Here is a 20,776-nt window from a genome sequence, read left to right on the forward strand (position 1 = left end):
ATCTTGGTTAGGAGTTGATTTCGATAATTTTCGTTGTGCGTATCGTGTTCTACGTGAAATTTTGGTCAAGACACATGTATCAGAATGCTGAAATTCGTACCTTGTCTAGTGGTCCATTCTTCGGGCATAATTAATTTCGAGTCATCATTAATCGAATCTAATCGTTCACTTTCGAAAGAAGCTATTACAGACTGTGGGGAAGACATCACTGCCCCGCCAAGGAAGACCACAACGCCAATGATAAAAATGCTTTTAGAGAAAATCGACCATTACTTCGCCCCGATTACACGGCGTCTTATGGACTTATCTCGTGTTCATCCTCAATTTTCACACGATTATGTTTACATTTTTATTATTATAATTTTGGCGTGATATTTTTCCTCGGAACGCGTAGAGTAAAAATGAAAGCAGTTGGGATACGGTAAAACACCATATTTTTCCTGTACTAACTGCACGCTCTATTCTGGCAGAGTTAGTGCGGTTTCTCCAAAATATATTGATGAGCCAAAGTGCGGAACCATGTACTGCCGTGCTAAGGAAGAACGCCGTATGAACATTCGAGAGTTGCCAAATTGCCCCGGATTAAACATTTCTTTTTGAAGACAAATACGCGTATTTGTCCTTGAAATTCTCAGGCATTTTCGATAAAATTTCGAACAAAATTGTCTGAAAAAATTGAAGCAAAATATTCACGATTTTCCCAGTAAATTAGAATTTAATTGAAGGAAATATAGCAACGTTGCAGACTTCCTGTCATATTTTATTTCTTGTCTAAGAAACTACATATTAACATGATTTCTTGAAAACTTCTTTCATTTTTCTTCTCTGTTAGCCAATCATGCAGCATACATTTCAAGTTAAAAAATTGGCTTGTTTCTCTTTGTAAAAACAAAATATGAGCAGAAATTTTGAATCGCCGGAGAGGTCATACGTGGTTTCGCACTTCGGCCGTCAATATTATCTCGATATGGCACTCCGGCCGCTGATTCAGTGCTTCCAGAGGCGGATCCAGCAATTGGGCAACACCGGACTCCCTCCATTTAAACCTGTGTTAAATAATCGATTCTTGTCGGAGCAACTGCCCCCTCCAAGAATCGATACATTTCCATGGGTTTAAATGGAGAAAAACAATGTTGCCAATTTGCTGTATACGCCAATGAGTGCTACCGTTTGAAATTTTTAAAAGATGCAGTGCAAAAGCGTACCGAAAGATCCGCAGGAAACTTTTCATACTCTCTGCGTGCGGATCCAAAAATTGGACAGTTTCCGCAAATTTGTCCGAATTAAATAGTACAAAATTGCCACCAATGGAAGCATCAGCGGCAGCCGTTGGGTTTCATGATGAATGACCAAACTAGTCCAAAAAGAAAAAAAATTACAACTGAATTTGCAGCTAATTATCTAAAAGCGGGAAATGAATTACGCGAGGAAAATATGAATAACGAGAGGAAATAAATGTCACCAGATCCATGAAAAGGCGCCTTAAATTTTTGCAAATGCATGGAGGAGGAGAAAGAAAATTTGGAAATTTTTGTGCAGTTTTGACCCTATGATCTCAAACATTGAAGGTAATATCAGCCCTGAAGTTTCAAGACAAAAATCTTAGGTTGTAGAAGAGCGTGGTCTAAATTTGTGCAAAAATGTAAGGAAAATTTTCTCCCGGTCCTCTTTCATAGATCTTGCTGCAATTAATTCATTTTCACCTTTTTGCAAATGCAACGAGGAAGAAAATCTGGACGTCTTTGTGCAATTTTGACCTTAATGTCTCAAAAATTGAAGGAGGTCTTAAAGCTCCAAGACAATAATCTTCAGGTTGTAGAAAGTAGTTGAATTGTTTGTAAAAAGTTGGGGACAATTTTCTGCCGGAAGAAAAGGTCCGTTTTCATAGATTCGATCACAGATTCATTCACCCTTACGAGCATACATTTAAGTCACTATAGTAGTGCCGACATTAAAACATCAAATGAGGGGCTTGGAGGACAAGGCGCATAAGTGCAGTTTTTGCTATTTCTAGAAATACGTGTTTGAAGTTTCGAAATTACATGGATCCATATGGCGAAAGAAAGTTCAAACTGACTTTTTGATGCTCAAAAATTGGAATTTGGGAGTGAATTTTTCACAGAATGTGCAGTAAGACTAGTTTACGTGAAATCACTAATATCTCAATTTTTTCATAAACTGCACTTATGCGCCTTGTCCTCCAAGCTTCCTAAATAGCCCTTTAGTTGAATCTACATCGAAGTTAAGAATGCACCGCTTGAGCGGGCGAAAAGGAACAAAACTGTCTCTGAGTCTGAGATCTCAAAGGTCTGGGCAACTCAATTGTCTTCAGCGCTGGTCAGGTCCGAAACACGACCCTTTGTGACCGTATTATTGCCCTTTGTTCTCTGGCTCCGACCTATTTGTTTTTTGTTTTTGTTCCACCGTAGTGAGGAAGAACGCCAACCAAATTCAACAATTAGGAACAAACCCACATTTTCAAATAAATTTAGGGGGATTCGCCGAAGCTTTCCGTACTGTTTTAGTTCGCGCAACTGCTCATTAAAATAAATGTTTCGGTTTGGATCCCGGAAAAAAAGTTTGAATGACTTTCGTCACCTCGGCTGAGCATGGATGTTAATCGTCTATCTCCCTTTTATCTCTTCTGCTCACCGACTGTTTGATTCTCGAGATATTAATTTTATTTTCCGCTGCACAATTGGACGGCATTTTGCAACCAGGAGTCACTATTTTCAGCTCTTTTATAAAAACACCTATCTGCATGGGGAAAGTAATTGCACATATGCTGTGTGAATTGAGCCAGAAATAGTAGTACTGAGTTCTAACATGTAGTCCAGTTGTTATGATCGAAAGCTGTTAACAAGTGTAAAAAAAGGTTTTTTCTTTCTTACGCCAGCTTGTCAGATTTGTGCTAAGGGAGAACTTCGCATGAGCCCTCAGACGTTGAGTAATTTCTCTTGGAAAAGTCAAAAGCTCCACGGAATTTTTCGAATATTTTTCCAGTTTTTACAGATTATGACTCGAAATCCAATGCAAAATTTAGAAAAATGTAAAAAAAAACCGAAAAAATAAATGTATGACTTTCCTTTAGCCAAATACACTCACCCTTCATATTTTGTGTAAAGACGTCAGTAGCCTAAGATACTGAATGCCTAATAAAAGTAACTATTCAACTCTGTCACCTGGGGAAAGGCAATATTCGAATATTACGGCGTTTTAATCTAGCCCGATAGAGAACAAAAAGACCTTTCTGTAAAAAAGGGTTTATAAAAGAATTTCATCCAGCGTAAAATTCCTGACTCTGTGAAAAAAACCAGTGTGATTTTTTACTCAGCGTTAAAAATTCATCCTCAAAGTCCCACGTACAGTTCCTCGCTTTTAAAAGACATTTTTGTACATCTGTGTTATGTGACCGTCCTAACCACAGCTAGTTCGTACACGGTTGTCGAATGTGCGACAATGGCGAAAACGACAAGCCAAAAACAATACTTCCTCTACCCTAAGGTAGCGAGAAAATAAAAATGTAAGGTGCACTTGAAGTTGTGCCACTCTCGACTCGAGTGTCACTAAGCCGGAGATTTCGCCTTCAACTTCGCGTGATACCACAAACCTACTCAGGAGCTCGAATAGTTGTATGTTCGTAAACTGACTTGATGCTGTTTCGGGAATGTAATAGTAAAAAAAAGAAATTTTGCTCTGGGTGTTCGGAAAGTGTATCTTTCAAGAAATAGGATTTTCTAAGACTATTTCTTGTTGTTCCTTTCGGAAATAATTGTATCTTGAATTCAAATTTTACATTTGGGGGAAAATCGTGTTCAAAGAAGCAGAATTTTCTGCGCACCATAGACTAAATTAGATGCACACTAATCGAGTGATCGACTGCGATACGAAATTAACTGGTACGTGCATCAGTAAATTATCGCTATAGGTGTTATGTATTTGTGTTTCTTGAATATTCAATGCACGATCAATAAACTTATTAGTCGAAGAAGGGACAAATTGCATTATTACGTCCCTTGTCCTTGTTCATCAATTCGCATATAAACTCAACCGGGTTTTCCGAAATTTTGTTCGCCACCAGATCTAAGCAAAGCGGCTCGAAGTTCATTCATATGTTTTTTTTGCGACAACGTGTTGTTATTTGATCGTTTTACGAAAAGAAAAACCTTGAGATAAAGTAAAGTTTGGTCAATTTATTGGAATTTTTCATTCAGCGGTCATTACTGATTGCCTACACCGTAAATCCACCTTTCCACGTCTAGGAATGGACTCATTCTGAAAACTTTTACAGGTGACGATTCGCTAGACTGACCTTATCGTGTATTAAAAAAAAATCATCCAATTCCATGAAGTCATGAAAATTGTTGCCAAACATGCATTATTTTTCATGACCTTTTCTCTCCGTGTGAATGATCGATTATCAATATTTTCCCATTTGAAGCTGTGGTAAAAAATCGATTATTAAGGTGTTCGTCGCGAACACCCTGTTTATCGATTCTTTTCCGTAGGTTTAAACGACATATCAATCGCTTTACCGCAAAGCACGCCAAAATGATCATATCGAGTTGATCTTGAGAATTTTAGGAAGCTCAAGCTCTTGAAGATCTAATAGAATATTGATTCGCGTGCCATTTTCACAAGTGCCTTTACATATCTTGTATTCAGTTCCACTGTAGTTCAGTGGTTGTCCGTTTATGAGTTGAATTTGTAGAATTCAGAAGCGTCCATCGTATTCTACGTAAATTTTGACAAGAAAAACGTATCGCGGTGCTTAATCTCGTGCTCTGTTCACTGCCGCATTACGAAAGAGAGCCGTAAGTGCAGTCTGAGATGAGTCTCGAGACACATAAGATGTGCTAACCATGGTTCATACAGCATACAAATGCACTTCTTATCTCTTCCGTATGACGACTCACAGTGGATCGAGTCAATCGGAGAGATCTGACATGAAATTTTTGACTACAACTGCAAATTCTGACGCCTGTTTCGTCTTATTTTAAATTTCAAGGGGTGCGTGCAGTAGAGAATTTCACGAGGAAACCAATGGAAGCACTTTTAGAACCTCCAAATTTTGTTTAAACGGAGTTATTAGCTTTCAAAGTTCCCACATTTTTTTCCGAGCTCTCCAATTGACTCGATCCACTGTGCGGCAGTTCAGTGCGGCCCATAATGGGTAACCATCCAGGTGGTTGACCGGGTGTACTCAACGTTGAAGGACTTGCAGGAGGGCAGTTTTTCCAATGGACCACTAGACAAGGTACGAATTTAAGCATTCTGATACATGTTTCCTAACCAAAATTTCACGTAGAACACGATACGCACACCGAAAATTACCGAAATTAACTCCTTACGAAGATATTTAATGATTCTTGATGCGTGAATTCAAACCACCCGCTCATGAAAACTCAATGCTCTACGTGATTCACATCGCGCGCTAAATGTTTATCATGACAGTCTCTGCGGTGTAAAAATCTTCAGCTTCAATATTGACACTTTGGCTCAGCTATAGCAAATTACCAATAGTTTGAACAACACATGGTGGAAAATGAACATTGCTCGATTGAGAAGCTTGCTGAAACCGTTGTAGTGCGCGATTTGACTCACGTAGAGCTTTGAGTTTCTTGTGAGCGGGCAGTTCAAATTCCTCGTAATCAGTGCGAAATAAAAACGTTAATATCTTCGTTAGAAATTGATTTCGGTAATTTTCGTTGTGCGTATCGTGTTCTACGTTAAATTTTGGTGAAGAAACATGTATCAGAATGCTGAAATTCGTACCTTGTCTAGTGGTCCATTGTTCATCGAAAAGTCAAGCACCGAGACTCGTGTGAGTGCGTGGCAGGTTGTCAAAAGGACAATAGCGAGAAATACATACTTAAATTTGATAATCCACTGACATAGACTCGCCGCGGCACAAATTTCGCCTTCAATTGCATAGGATACTACAAACTTACTTTGGGACACGAATAGTTGTATCCTCGGAAATGGACCCATCGGTTTGCCGTACGGAAAGTGGAGGTGACGGTAAACAACGAGTCTGACTCTCAGTGGCTTTATTTACTGATAGTCTATTCGCAGAACAATTTCTTTTGAATGAAAACTGTTTTTAAAAATTCAAATAAGGTTTTTTATTTCCAAGAAATTTAACTTCGGTATCCAGTGATAAATTTTATTTTTATTGGATTTTGAAAAGTAGTTAGTTGAGTATTCAACGAAAAACTTTTCATAGTGTTCCGGATGATAAATTACTCAATTTTACGCCATAAGTGCTTAAATTCATGAATGCATTCAAAAATGTTGGGCCCGTTGTATGTGAATTAAAAACTCCAGACCCCGCATCTTCAAAACTGCATCTTTCGAACTGCTAATTTAAAACTGTCTTAGTCCTAAAACAGTTAGACTTTTGGGGAGTTTTTTGTGCAAAATGTACGGGAAATACTTCTCTTTTAACCAACAATCCGAATAAAAGGTCTCTCCCCCATGTGTTTAATAATCGCAAACGTGCGCAAACAGTTAATAATTCGAGTTTCAATTTAAATTCCCATTTTTACCGGAGGCTTCATATCAGTTGTACTCCGTTTTGACGAGGTTTACGGCAATTCTCATACTAGGAAGTTTCTCTAAAAAACATTGCTGTCTGCGAGAAATGCCGCGATGAAAGATGATTTTTAACAGCTGCGCCTCTGCAGAATCTCAGAAAAGAATGAAGTTCATCCGGTAATGGTTTATTTCATTACCTAAATCAATTGTACTGCGGCGCGCAGCCCGGATCTAATTTCACGGGAAGCCCAAGAACATGGTTTAGTAATGCACTTCGTACAGCATGAAGAAAATGGAACGCCAAAGTACTCTCTTAAAATTTAATGAGGGCAGAGCCGTGGCGGGAAAGAAGAGGGCTACTCCAAGAGTTGCATCTTTCATGACCAGAAATTTGCCCCGAAAAATGTAATTTTCTGCGATTTTCAGATGGTTTTTATTTTTTGCCCTGTATGAATGGTTTTTGAGGAATGGTTTCCGAATCATTGATTCCTGTATGGGTCATTTACTCTGCCTGTGTGATCGTTGATGGGGACTGGAGTCTTAGTCCTTAAAAAATCAAAATCGGGCGTATTTATGGCGTAAGGAACTACGTGGGAAAGAAATAAACCAAAAGTAACTATGTTATGCTTACAATTTCTTTCCCTTTAATTCAGTTTTGCAAAGTTCCGTTTTGCACGATCTTTGCACAGACACGGCCAATTAAGTCACTGGCATCAAAGTAAGGGGAAATTTTTGTACTAAGATTTGAGACAAGAAACCCTTAAGCATGTCATATTTAATCAAAGTTAAAATGGTCCAAAGTTTGCTGTTCGAAAAACTTAGTTTAGAGCAAAAGGTTCTTAAAATTTATAACTGCCATGATCCGAGCACTTAATTTCCCGGTGAAAATTGCAACTTTACCCTCTAAAAATTGAAAAAAACTGCCTGCAACTTGGCTATCTGGACTCTGAGCAGAGCTACCCGTCAAAAACCTTAAGTCCGGGTTTTCTTCCTGATTCCATGAAAATGCCTTTAGTAGACATTTTTCCTTCCCGGAATGAGGACCTTTTCTCCGTGGACAGTCGCCTATAAAATTGTTCTACTTTGAGTCAGTACATTTTAGAAACCTCCCACTGCTAACTGTTGTATACCGGAAAAGTTATTGTCGGGAGATAACGCTCAGATCAGCTTTTATGATGACTCATGAGTCACGAGCAATCATTTTTCTGCAAACTCAATATTGACACCCTGTATTGTCTCTGGTCACCTACTTTTGGAAAGAGGTGAGTGTTGTCTCCGCTCTGGCCGCGTAAAAGGGCCGTTTGAGGCCGAAAGAAGGGGGAGCCGGGGGCTGACGGGTTGGATGCTACTTGGACTACATTCTGCAATTTGGAACTACAATTTCTGGCTCAGTTTAAAAAGGACGTTTACATTCTTAGTTTCCCTACGTACATCAGTGTTTATACGGATTAACCAACAATTGCAGTATCGTATCGCAAAATAAAGTCCAATTGGGAATTACTCGAATGCAGACGAATTATATTGGAGGAAAAAACGGAAAAGGAGCGTTCATAAACTGGACCACATTTTGCAATTAGAAACTACAATTTCCGGCTTAGTTTATAAACAACGTATGCGCCATCAGTTTACCTACGCGCATAAGAGTTTTTATGGACGGGTCAGAAATTGTAGTTCCTAATTACCAAACGAAGTCCAATCGAGGGGCTTGGAGGACAAGGCGCATTAGTGCAGTTTCTGCTACTTCGAGAAATACGCGTTTTAAGTTTCAAAATTACATGGATCTTTATGGCGGAAGAAAGTTCAAGCCTACTTTGTGATGCTTGAAAATTCGAATTTGGAAGCGAATTTTTCACAGAATTTGCATTCAGACGATAGTTTTATTTAAAATCATCACTAACTAGTTTTTTTCAAAAACTGCACTTATGCGCCTTGTCCTCCAAGCCCCCTCCTCAGTTACTTAACGCACTGTTTCAGCATTTTTGACCCCCCCTTTCCCCCTGGCACCGTTTTTGTGACGTAGATCATCAATATCTAATTTTTTTCAAAAACTGCACTTATGCGCCTTGTCCTCCAAGCCCCCTCTTCAGTTACTTAACGCACTGTTTCTGCATTTTTGACCCCCCTTTTCCCCCTGGCACCGTTTTTGTGACGTAGATCATCATTATCTAATTTTTTTCAAAAACTGCACTTATGCGCCTTGTCCTCCAAGCCCCCTCCTCAGTTACTTAACGCACTGTTTCTGCATAGCCCCCTCCTCAGTTACTTAACGCACTGTATCAGCATTTTGACCCCCCCCCCCCCCTTTCCCCATGGCACCGTTTTTGTGACGTAGATCATCAATATCTACTTTTTTCAAAAACTGCACTTATGCGCCTCGTCCTCCAAGCCCCCTTCTCAGTTACTTGACGCACTGTTTCAGCATTTTTGACCCCCCCTTTTCCTCCCGGCACCGTTTTTGTGACCCATCAAGACGTAAGAACAAAATAGCGTAAGGCTCTAGGGCGGTCGAGGAGAGCGTCACGTAATTTATGGCGGGCCCCGGAGGACGCGGAGGACGAAGGACGAGGGACGGGGCCGTAGCGGGCCGCGCTATCCTGTCGGCTCCCGAAGCGTTTAAAATTTTTCGGGCGGCTTTTGTGCTCGCGGCTCGGCTCCGAGTCGGAGGTGAGGGTGGCCAACTGGAACGTCGAGGACGGCGGCGGCGGCGGCGAGGGCGGGCGACGCGGGGCGCGAAATAGGACGAAAAGCACGGGAGGGGCGGCCCGCTCTTACGTCAGCAGCGCCGAGCGGAGGGCGCCGCCGCCGCGCGCGGAACGGGCGCCGCGGACCGGGCTCGGCAACGGGAACGAACCGAACCGAACCGGGAACTGGGAAGCTCATGGAAACTAGGACGTTCTTCATTAACCTCAACTCATTCAGTTTTGTTATTCAGAATGAAATCAGCGCGGCCCGGGCCGGCTCGCGCCCCCGAGGCAGTGCCCTGCCGCCCCCGCCGCCAAACCGCGCCCCCGACCCCCGATCCCGCCCCTGGAAACCGGGTTCGAGCGGGAAATTTGGCGAGGGTGTCGGTCGCCCTCTCCGGGAACCACCCCCGCGTCGACCCCTCCATCCCCACCACGGAGCCCCCGACTCCTCCTTTGCCCCAGTTGCGCTCGAGCCGGGCTCCTCACCATTCAACATTCAACCGCTCACCATTCACAATTTACCATTCACTCATCCGACCCGTGCCCCGAGCCCCCCCCCCTCCCCCCTTCTCGCCCCTCGGCGCCCCTCCCAGGCCTTACCTGGTTCGCTCACTCCCTCGCGAGCCGTTGCCAGGTGCGAGAGAGCTCATGCTCCCAGACCGGGTCTCTGATTGGTCGGCGGGTTGTCGTCCGAGTCCGGGGCCCTGTCCCTAGATTATGGGATCTAGGAACTGGGAACCGGGTCTCGCGAGGCGGTGAAAAATATCCGGGAAATTCAGGGAATTTGTCAGGGACTCGGTACTGAAACTGGGGATTTCTTTTCTGTCTCTGATCTAGCACCGAATCGTATTTTTGAAATTTTGCTTAAATGAGAAATAAGTGAAGAAGTTTATTTCTCCCGAAAGTATGGAAGGAATCTTGCTTTGCAAAAAAATCTAGCATGAACGAAAGAAAATCCTGAATTTTATCGAGGAATCTTATTTTTGGATAACAGAATGCATTTGTAAAACTAAGGGAATGAAAATCAATCATTGATTCTGGATATCATGCCCCAGATCAGCACGTCCAATACTAGCAGTATTCGTGGTCGTTCCTTAAACGATCCCTCGCCATTCATAGGAGGGAGGCTCCATATGTATAGTTAGTATCGCGATTAAGGGTAATTCTCGGAAGAATTGTACGCAGCTTCTCATAAAGTGGACATTTTTTACGAAGCTGGATTCAAATGCAAATGTTTAACATCGACAAAGGCTCATATCTCTATCTTCCAATCTTAACCCAGTTCGTTAATCTTGTTCATACAAGTGTTCTATCAAATCCTTCATTCACCAATCAACATTAGGCGAAAAATAGCATACTCCAGGGAAATAAGTCTCTTGGCTCTAGAGTCCGAACCCTTAAACATTTTCACAAAAAACACTCTCAATTCAATCGGATTTTTGCTTAAATCGAGAGCCAAGCCACTTAATTTAAGTGGATTTCCTTTTAATTCAAGCAAAAATCCGATCAAGAGTACTTTTTCTTGTCAAATTTCTTGAGAGTCTGGTCTCTGGATCCAAGAGACTTCTTTTCCAGTGTTGACAACTTACTCCTCACCCATTACATGTCAGTTCGGGTGGGGAGGGGGTGTCTCTTAAATATATTTATCCGACTGCGGGCTGATCATTGAAATTGATAGACAAAGCGATTGACAAAGAAGACACAGGGAGTATGGAGAGATCCTATCGGTTAAAATTGGTGGTTCCTGCATACTAAGGGAGAAAATGATGGACTAACTAAGTGTTCTCTCGTGGGTTGCCGTTAGTTCGTCTATTACCTACCTTTTATGTCCATTGCAACCAACCGCTTCCACCAATAGGATCCCTCCATACCTCTTTTGTCTACCAATCTCAATAAGCGTGCCGCAGGGGATTCACGTCGAGAATTTTTTTCCCCCTTCGCCGCGGGCGGGAATCGGGAAGTTGGCACCGGCGGTGGGATAATGAAGTGGCCCTTCCTTTCTGGAGCCCCGCATTCATTCAACGGAGCGCAAGGCTGCCGCACTCGCACCTCACGCACCCCCCCCCCCCCTCCCCCCGGATTCCGGAGCTTAAGGCCGTTCGAGCATGTGTACACACACACGCACAAGCGCGTGCGAGTGCGTCACGGGGTGGCGCGGGTATCTTGGAGTCGGTAGCGGATGCGGACGATGCGATGGGGCGAGAGCCCGCGGGGTTGACACGTCGTCCGGTAAAATGACGGTATTTTACATGGGTTCAAACGGGGGAAATGCACTATCTGGCAACGGTGAAAGCAGGGACCGAGGCCGGGGCCGCCGCGCACAGTGGTACGAACGTAAAATTCTAGACTAAACTTTCGAATTTGGATGTTTATTCTCCCACACTTTATTTTAAGGGATGTTCTTAATCGGGAATTTTACGAGAAACATCAACGGAATATTCTTAAACCTCTAAGTTTCGTATTATTTAGAGCACCCAAATGGGGAGAGTACGGAGATGTCGATATATGGAGCTGTTAGGGTCCAAAAGGACAGGAAACTTTCCTACGAGTTTAAACGGAAAATGCCGTCTGATGACGTCAGAAGGCGATACATTTTTTCCCTTTTAATCTATTTTATCACAATTTCCTTCATTACAAAAAAAATATAAAAATACGGCAAATTTGGCGCGTGAAGCATTTTTAGATCAAGCAATACATTTTGTGTGTGCAAATTCTCTATTGATCTAATAAAACATTCTGGATAATTTGGATTGCATTTTGCAAAAAGGAACCACTAGCATTGCAATGATGCTAAGATTGTGCAACTTCATCCTTTGCATTAAAATTGCGGAAATCGTGAAAAACTATGAAATTTAGATGGTAATTTTTGTCTTAAATTCACAGATTTTAGCGAGTAAAATAGAAACTATTAAGGGATAATCGGGTTTTTCCTCCAAGACAAAAGAAGTTGCACAATCTTAGCAACATTACAATGCTAGTGGTTCCTTTTTGCAAAATGCAATCCATTTGTTTTCACAGCTTGGCTGCCCTTCTGAGCCCTTGAAGCTCCATGACCTACCCTCAAAAAGTATCGAAATATCCGTGCTTTCCCCATAAAGGTACTCTAGTGCTAATAGAGTTTTAAGCTTTTGAAGTTTCCACCTCTCGTCCGATTTCGCTCTTCGACGCGCCCCACTGCGCGGCGGGGCGCGAGCGTCTTGTGACCTAATTTCCGCGGGGGTGGACAACCCTGTCGCCCTGTCGAGGGGCGCTCGGGGCCGCCGGAGCCCCGCTCTGACGTCATCGCAACGCAGCGCCACCGCGCTAGAATCAAACTCCTTCATTTATGTCCTCCCCGCGCCCCCTTTTCGCTCCCCTGCGCCCCCCTCGCCTTTAGACCCGTTGCAGCTCGATATTTTCAACGCCCCTTTGTTTCCGCGATCCATGCGTGCGCGGGATTATGTGTAGCTCCTTCGGAATTTTTCGACGGCGATTTTTTTTCAAAAATTTTCAATTTTACGCTGGGTTTCTGAACTTTAATGACTCGCTGCGTAAAATGTTTGATAATGGAATTTTAAAATTTTAGGTAAAATTCTAAAAATTCAATGGGAGAGAATGAACAATATTAATGCAAAAATCTTTGAAAATGCAATGTTAAAGGATGTAAGGTATTGTTTGGCATTTGGTTCAGACGATTTAGTCAGAAAAGTTTAGTAAATTTTTTTTTTTATTTTTGGGGGGGGGGGGGGGAATGATACTTCGGGACATTTCTGTATAGAATTTTACGAGGGTATTTTTGAAAGATCTGAACAAATACAACAATATAATGATGGATTTTTGAAGAGAAATTTCAATGCATTATATTTTTCCCAAAAGCTGCAATTCTCCAAGCTGAATTTTGATATCCTCTAACTGTCGGCGAAGATCAGCTCAATTGTAAAAACTACTCAATTTCCTCTTAACTGACGTACCAGGAATTACAAATGTTTTTAGTCACATTTTCTGTCTTAACCTGAGATTAGTTTGCTCTCAACGTGAGAAAATACGTATTCTCATCCTTCGAATAATCGATCCTTGCTTAAACCTAATATAATTTCAAAAACTTTATATACAATGAATTTTTTCCATAATCATACCCTCTCCAAGAAAATCGTTGATAAAAGTCGCCCGTACCGACCTACGTCATCAAAAACATCCAAGATGCCCAAAATGCAAACATCTCCTTTTTTTCTCCATGGTCATCAGGTAAAAAACTGACACGCCCCATGGAGGCCTCAATATTTTCCACGATTATTTTCCGGATTAATCTCAATGGAAATATCATAAACGATCTACGAAGGAGTGCATTTCCGCATACGAAAACCATCGAAACTCCCGCACGAAATGCGTGCTGCCGTGCTAAGGGAGAACGCCGTATGAACATTCGAAAGTTGCCAAATTTCCTTCGCTAAAATGTTAAATTTTAGGAAAGTTATGCATATCTTTCCTTTATATTATCAGAATCTTTAAGTAGAATTGCGAACTGAATCATCTGAAAAATGGTTAGGAAAATATCCATAAATTTACCAGGAAATTCGCGTTGTATCAAAGGAAATTTGGCAACGCCCGAAGTTTCATACGGCGTTTTTCCTAAGCACAAATTTCCTTCGATAAAATGTTAAATTTTAGGAAAGTTATGCATATTTTTCCTTTATATTATCAGAATCTTTAAGTAGAACTGGGAACTGAATCATCTAAAAAATGGTTAGGAAAATAACCATAAATTTACCAGTAAATTCACGTTTTATCGAAGGAAATTTGGCAACGCCTGAAGGTTCATACGGCGTTTTTCCCAAGCACGGCAGCGTGTGCGTCGTGACGTCACCAGGTAACCTAACTCACGCGCCCCTCGGCGAACGTAAGTCTCCATCCCGGAAATTCGTTGAATCAAAAATCGACCGCCTATCCGGGCCGGGGATGTTGCATTTTTATGTCTTTCCCTCTCCCAAAGGGAGGGGGGGGCGGCCGCCCCACCCGTCTCTCTCGCTGAGCGAGCTCTCTCATGGAGCTCCTCTCCCGGTTGCCCGAGAGGCCTGTTTGTGAATGGTTTGTCTGATGCAGCCCGCTCGACTGCTTTTGACCTACTTGGGCGCGGCGTTGCCGGGTGGCGCCCCCTCCCGGCGCGGGGGGGCGCCGAGCGGGGCGCTCTCCGCGGCGGGACGGCGCCCTCGCGAGGCCCCTCCGATTTCATTCAGAAACTGCCAGGAATCGTCGACATGTCTTCGGATGTTCGCGTGGCTTTGTTTCAACTTAGATTTCACCGTCTCCGGATTCCGCTTTTTTTTTTAATCCCTGCCGAGGCTCTTGCTTTTCCCGCTTTTAATTCGTCATCCCGCGGGGCACCTCGCGCCCCCCAGAGGATCAATCCCCTCTTTTTTTCGTTTCTCCCGAGGGGATTTTTCCGAGATTAGCTGTCTCGTGGGGATGTTTCGAATCTTCTCCGAGAACACGCAATGCAAAAGTAAACAAGTTGATGTCTGGAATGAAAGGGCGAGGGACAAAAGCGCTTAGTTCGTCGTTTCCCGGACAAACGGACGTAACTCCATTCCAAGATTGCAAAATTGACGCAGAAAGTTCAAATTTTTTCAAGAATAAGCCCATTCAATTTTTGTTCGAGATTATTTGACTTTTGCTTGGGATCAGAAGAAAAATCAATGGAATCCTCAGTCGGAAATGCTCATCGCTCCTTCGGTAAAAATACAATTTGCGAGGGGAAATTTGAAATCTTTGAAATGTATGTACATTCTTTCGTGAGGGAAGCGACGGACTGCGTCTCAACGTTTCCAAGTTTCACTCGACAAATTTTTTTCCCCCCATTAATGGATGCATTTTTTACATCGAAAATTTCAAGGAATTTCCGTCCACAACGAAAACAGTTCGATTGAGATTGAACACCAAAGTGTTTCGATTCAGCTAACCAAACTCTCAGGGTCCCAGATACCAAACTTTGGTTCAAGTAACCATTATTCAGTTCTTTTGGCCGAAAACTTGGTTTACCTGAAACAAAAAATGTCGGCGTTCAATACGAACCGAAGTTCAGGATCTTCAGTATCTTAATGTTTACCTCTTATTCTGTCGATTCCGCCTTCAATGCTCGCCCTGGTAAAAATTGGCAGTAAAATCTGTGTTCCAAAATACCATAGACTTAAAGCCGGCTGTAAGATTTCCAATAGCTTCTGTAGCCGGCTGTACAATTTCTTATAGCCTTTTATAGCCGATGGCGATTAAGCATCAGCCAGACGATAAAGTGTATGCTAAACGTTACTAAATACGGATACTAGGACTTAGTGAGTTTTTGGACTACCGCTCTCTTTTTGTGCCGTAGTATCTTGATTTATTTTGCGAGGAAAGCTCCGTACTTTTGAAGGATGCCTGTCATTACTATATATTAGAGCGCCTTCAGTTTCGTATGATACTGTGCAATACCTCTGGTGTGAAATAGTTGCTTCATACGCCGTGGCACGCTGCGGCGCGGCGGGCGGCAGAGAGCGCGAGACACGCATTGGCGCCTACAAACCTAACAGGGATACTTCACGCATTGCGCAATGCGTGAAGTATCCCTGTTAGGTTTGTAGGCGCCAGTGCGTCGCCCGCTCCGCTTTGTGTTAGGCTCTAATATTTAATCTCGCGGAGTCAGCGTTATTCAACTCATGATTTTGAAATGTTTGCACACTCTGTATGGATTATTCTCATTTTAATTGATGAAAAAAATATGTGTTAAAGGAAAATATAATGTGTGTTTTGTAAACATTAAGGTAGTTCCGTAAAAAACTTAATGATTTCCAAAGCACACGAATTTCTACACAATTTCTTATAGCCTTTTATAGCCAATGGCGATAAAGTGTAAAGCCCGGCGATAGAAACTATAGCCCGACTGTAAACTTTTTTATAGCTTCGTATAGCCCGGCTATATGATTTGCTCCGCTTTCTACAGCCAGCTATGTGATTTTCTACAGCCTTCTTTAGTCGGCCATAAGAACTCCTATGGTATTTTGAAACGCAGCTCCTATCGCCAATTTTTACTAGGGCGTGATCGCAATTCGAGTGGCTTAGGAACACGCTTAGTTGCGCGCAGTAGTTTGTCACTCTCGCTCAGTCCCGGCAGAAATCACACGATAATCCTCTCTTTTTTACATGCCTCTCATCGCGTCAAGTTCGCCTTCAATAAGCGTGATGGCAATTTGTGCGGCTTAAGAGTACGAATAGTTGCGCGCAGTAGTCGCTCTGTCCCTTCAAGGAAGGCACTTGAAATATTCCGCCATCTTCGCACTCTCATGATCGCCATGTGTTGTTATCTCATTCTGATCCCAAAAAACCCGAACCCTCTCGTCTTATGTAAAAGTACGAGACCGTTAATTCCACGATAGAGAATTTGTAGGTTTCTGAAATTTTGTAAATTTCACCTTTAAAATGATACTGCCAGAAAAACTGAGTACGAGGATATCCTTGATTTCTAAATTGGACAATTATTGGAGGAAATATGACCAAATAACCTAATCTGCTAAAATACATGTGTTCAAATGGAAAATGCCGCCAGATGACGTCATGAGGTGGCAAATTTTCTCACTTTTAAATCTATTTTTCTCCAATTTCCCATGTCAGAAAAAAATGATGAAAAATACTGCGAACTCAGCTCGTTAAGCACTCCCAGATAAAGCAATAAAATTTTTGTGTACAAATTCCCTATTGTGGTAAAAATAACGTTTATGATTATTTTCCCCGGAAGGGAATTATATCGGGTAAGACTGCTCGAGGGAGCAGTAGTAGAAGCTCTGAGGTCATTGGCGGATCCAGCAACTTGGCAACACCGGATTTCCTCCTTTTAAACCTACGAAAATGTATCGATTCTTGAAGGGGCCAGGTGCTCCGACAAGAATCGATTATTAAGCACAGGTTTAAATGGAGAAACCCGGTGTTGCCAAATTGCTGGATCCGCCTCTGTCTGAGGTAACCTTTTGCATAAGGGCGGTACGGTGGGGGGGGGGGGGGGGTGCCGAAGGCATTCTCTGCGACAAGACGCTACAAAAGGATCCAGAAGAGAGGGTTCAAGAGGTAATGCCGAGCCGAGCAGCGTGGCTCTCCTGTGTCGGTGCGCATTTTAAATGATTCCACAATAGTAAAGTAGAGCTCTCTCAAACCGAGCACATCATTAAAAATGGACGTATTCGTTCCAAAAGGAACTATGCTGCACGCAAACCCCTATGCACATAATTCATTTCAACTTATATACGTCCAAATGCCTCGTGCATTCGCTTGGAGTCGCATTCTCGCGCGCGGACCAGACGGAAAATGAGTTTCCCTCGTGGAAATTCTGCGAGGGAAAATTCGGCAGGCTCAGATCGCAGTTCAACTCGAGTTAAGAAAAATGAGTCAAGAATGAGCCAACTCTGTAAACGAAATTTGTAAAAATTTTGTGACGTACGGAATCGTCGCCCGGCTGGCAAAAGAGCGTAACTACACATTGAATTGAGCCCGGAAATGCAAATAATTATATGGAAGACAGGGTTCATTGCTGAATTTAGTTACGTCCTTATGTCAAGAGGGCGACGGAATAATTAAGGCAAGTGAAAACCGTTTGAAGTCAAGGGGCAACTACCGGAGGACTTGATAATCGGTTACTCTTTGAAATGAGGGATTGAGCTTGGAGCGAAAAATAAGCTTTTTGAAATCGCTGACTTGAGTGGTTTTCTTTTTAATCCGCGGTGTTAACGTTAAGAGCATTCTTTGAGCTCGAGAGTTCATTTTAGGTGTGTCAAAATTAGGGGCACCGTTTGCGGTTTTAGCGAGATTTATCATGAGATGAAATGATTGTGTGGAAAAGTCTCGGTGGTATTAGTGGTGCGATAATTTTCTTTTGACTGGTTCCGTTAAGGTTATCACTGTTCGGTTTGCAATAAGGAACTACTATTTCCAGCTCAGTTGAGGAACAACGTCTGTTCCGATAGTTTCCCTACGCAGCTATGTCTTTTTATGGACGAGCCAGAAATAGCAGTTTCTCGTTTCAAAATGTAGTCCAGTTGCACCTCAAATGTGGTAATAAAGGTCATCCTCATTGGAAGAATTTTCGAATGATATCTAATGAACAAGCTTTTTTGAGCATGGTTTTTGGAGGGTTTAAAGTAACTGAAATTGCGGGAATAGATAGGGAATTTTATTTGGCAGAAAAACTTGTGAGAAAGAAAAGAGACTCTCAGGAGGACAAAACCATGAAAATTAGTAGGAATTATGGCACTTTGAAGTAAGGCGATGATTTCAAGTTTTGGCTGACTAGTTTTTGTGGTTCTAATGGATCTGACTTCAGTATCCGTACGTAAACAAGCGCAAACTTGTGGAAAAGTACAAGGAATTTCAGTGGTGGAAAATACAATGAACCCTGTTTCCTTGATCCTTGGGTAAGAATCCTTCGAAAAATCTTGATCGACAGAATGCAGGAAATTTTAGAATTGAAAAGTTAGAGGAAAAAAAACATGTCTCTTAAAGTCAGGGAAAAAATTATGTCCGTAGAATTAGTGAATTTTCATTCATCGCGTCAAATAGCTGCACGTGGCTTATTTCTTCAATTAGATCAGAAAATCTTTTAATTATTATTTTCCATCCCTTATATTTCCAAAAGTCGAGGAATTTTTTGGTAATTGGCCGAGAAAATCTGGAAAGGTCAGTGTAAACCGGGAAAAGTCAGAGGGAAAGAACGATTTAATCCTACCACAGAGAAAAAAGAGAGAATGCTACAGCCTTTTCGGTGTGTGGTGATTTTTTCCTCACGATTCCAGCCCCTACTCGGTCACAGCCGGCGACTGTTAGTACATTCTCACCACAATGGGCGACATTCTCTCTGTGCCCACCACAACTATGTGGCATGGAAGAGCAGAGCTAATTTTATTTATTTTTCATCTTGATGTCAGGGGTGGTGCGTTCATGAAAATGGCGAAATTCTTGCGTTCCGCCTCATAGCTTCATCTAGATCTAGTCTTTTATCTGGTCGAAAATCTCAAAGTTATTATAAATCATTCCATATCGTCTCAAAAGATAATTTTCCGGAAATCGGTCAGAATACCTGGTAAATCTAGAGAATGCAAGCCGGAGGGTTGTACCCATTGTCGTCTCTTAAACAGCTTCTTTCCTAAATGAAGTCCCGTTTGGTTTACATCGTGATTAAGGGATGTTCAAGTAACTTTTAAACGTCTCATAGCAAAAGAGACGATTTTTACTAAACCGGAATTTGTAAATTCAATTTCGAGAATAGATCCTTGTTTGGGATTTGAACAAAATGCCACTGCACGAAGTTTAAAGCACGGTAGAGAAAATATAATGATTTTCACAAACTTTAAGGTTGGGAGGGTAAGACCTACCTTGAAATGTGTTAAACTTGTAACGTATTTTCTTTCTATTTTTTATTTCTTGCAAACGTAGATCATTGTAATTTTTTGTGAGGATCTATTTGTGAAATTATTCGGGCTTTGCAAAAATCATCATTTCTATGATGCTGCTGAAATCTTCAGTCCTTCCTGAATCGCAATGTGAACCAAATGGGGTCTCATTAAGGCCACTTTCATAGTGGCTCGCCCTGAACAGCTCATTTTCTAAGGAGGCCCTAGACTATACTAAGAAAATTAGCTATTTCAGGAACACTGGAAAAAAAAACACGTTGGATCTAGAATCCAGACTCATAAAAACATCGGCAAGAAAAAATACTCTTGATTCAATCGGATTTTTGCTTAAATCAAGAACCAAGCCTCTTAATTTGAGCGGATTTCTTCTTGATTTAAGCTTAAATGGATTGCATTTTGCAAAAAGGAACCACTAGCATTACAACTCGCTAAAGACTATAAATTTTAGACAAAAATTACCATCTAAATTTCATAGTTTTTCACGATTTCCGCAATTTTATTGCAAAAGATGAAGTTGCACAATTTTAGCATCTTGGCAATGCTAGTGGTTCCTTTTTGCAAAATGCAATCCAAATCTGATTGAATCAAGAGTATTTTTTCTTTTCAATGTTTTCAAGAGTCTAGACTCAAGATCCAATATGATTTTTTTTCCCAGTGAAGAGCCAGGAATACGGCCCCAAATCTGCGAGGCCAATTCGGCCACGGAGAAGGGGCGAAATCGGGCGAGGCCGGAACCGGGGTCACGTCGGTCGAGTCGCGGGAAATCCAGTCGTGGCATTTACTGTGAACCCGCGGCGCGGAGCCGAGGTTCCGGGTCCACGGGAGGGGCGCCAGGGTTGAGCGAGGGGCGCCAGTGCATACAGTTGCACCGGAGCCCCGCGCCCCCCGCCCTCGAGTGCATTGACGTCAGTGAGCGTCGCCAGATTTCCCCCGGCGGTGGGGGCGGCGCCCTGATTTCCGCCGCTGCCGCCCCCGAACCGGCGACCTCGGCCGTAGCCAGAGGGGCTCTAGCTCCGACGCCCGACGCCGCACCGACGACGCCGACGCGAGTCAAGGACCTCGCTCCGCCGTTCCGCCCAGCTCCGGGACCGCCCTCCCGCTTTTAAATTTCATCGGATTTTAAAGCCCAAAGGGTGGCCATAGATCCGG

At 42.5% G+C, this 20,776-nt stretch overlaps 1 protein-coding gene across 3 annotated transcripts in view; it reads left to right on the top strand.

Moving 5' to 3' along the window:
• LOC109032100 (diacylglycerol kinase theta) overlaps nt 1-20,776 on the top strand; it is a 72,571-nt gene that overhangs the window by 17,422 nt on the left and 34,373 nt on the right. The window lies entirely within an intron of this gene.

This window comes from Bemisia tabaci, chromosome 5 (genome assembly GCF_918797505.1).
Source record: "Bemisia tabaci chromosome 5, PGI_BMITA_v3".
Taxonomy (NCBI): domain Eukaryota; kingdom Metazoa; phylum Arthropoda; class Insecta; order Hemiptera; family Aleyrodidae; genus Bemisia; species Bemisia tabaci.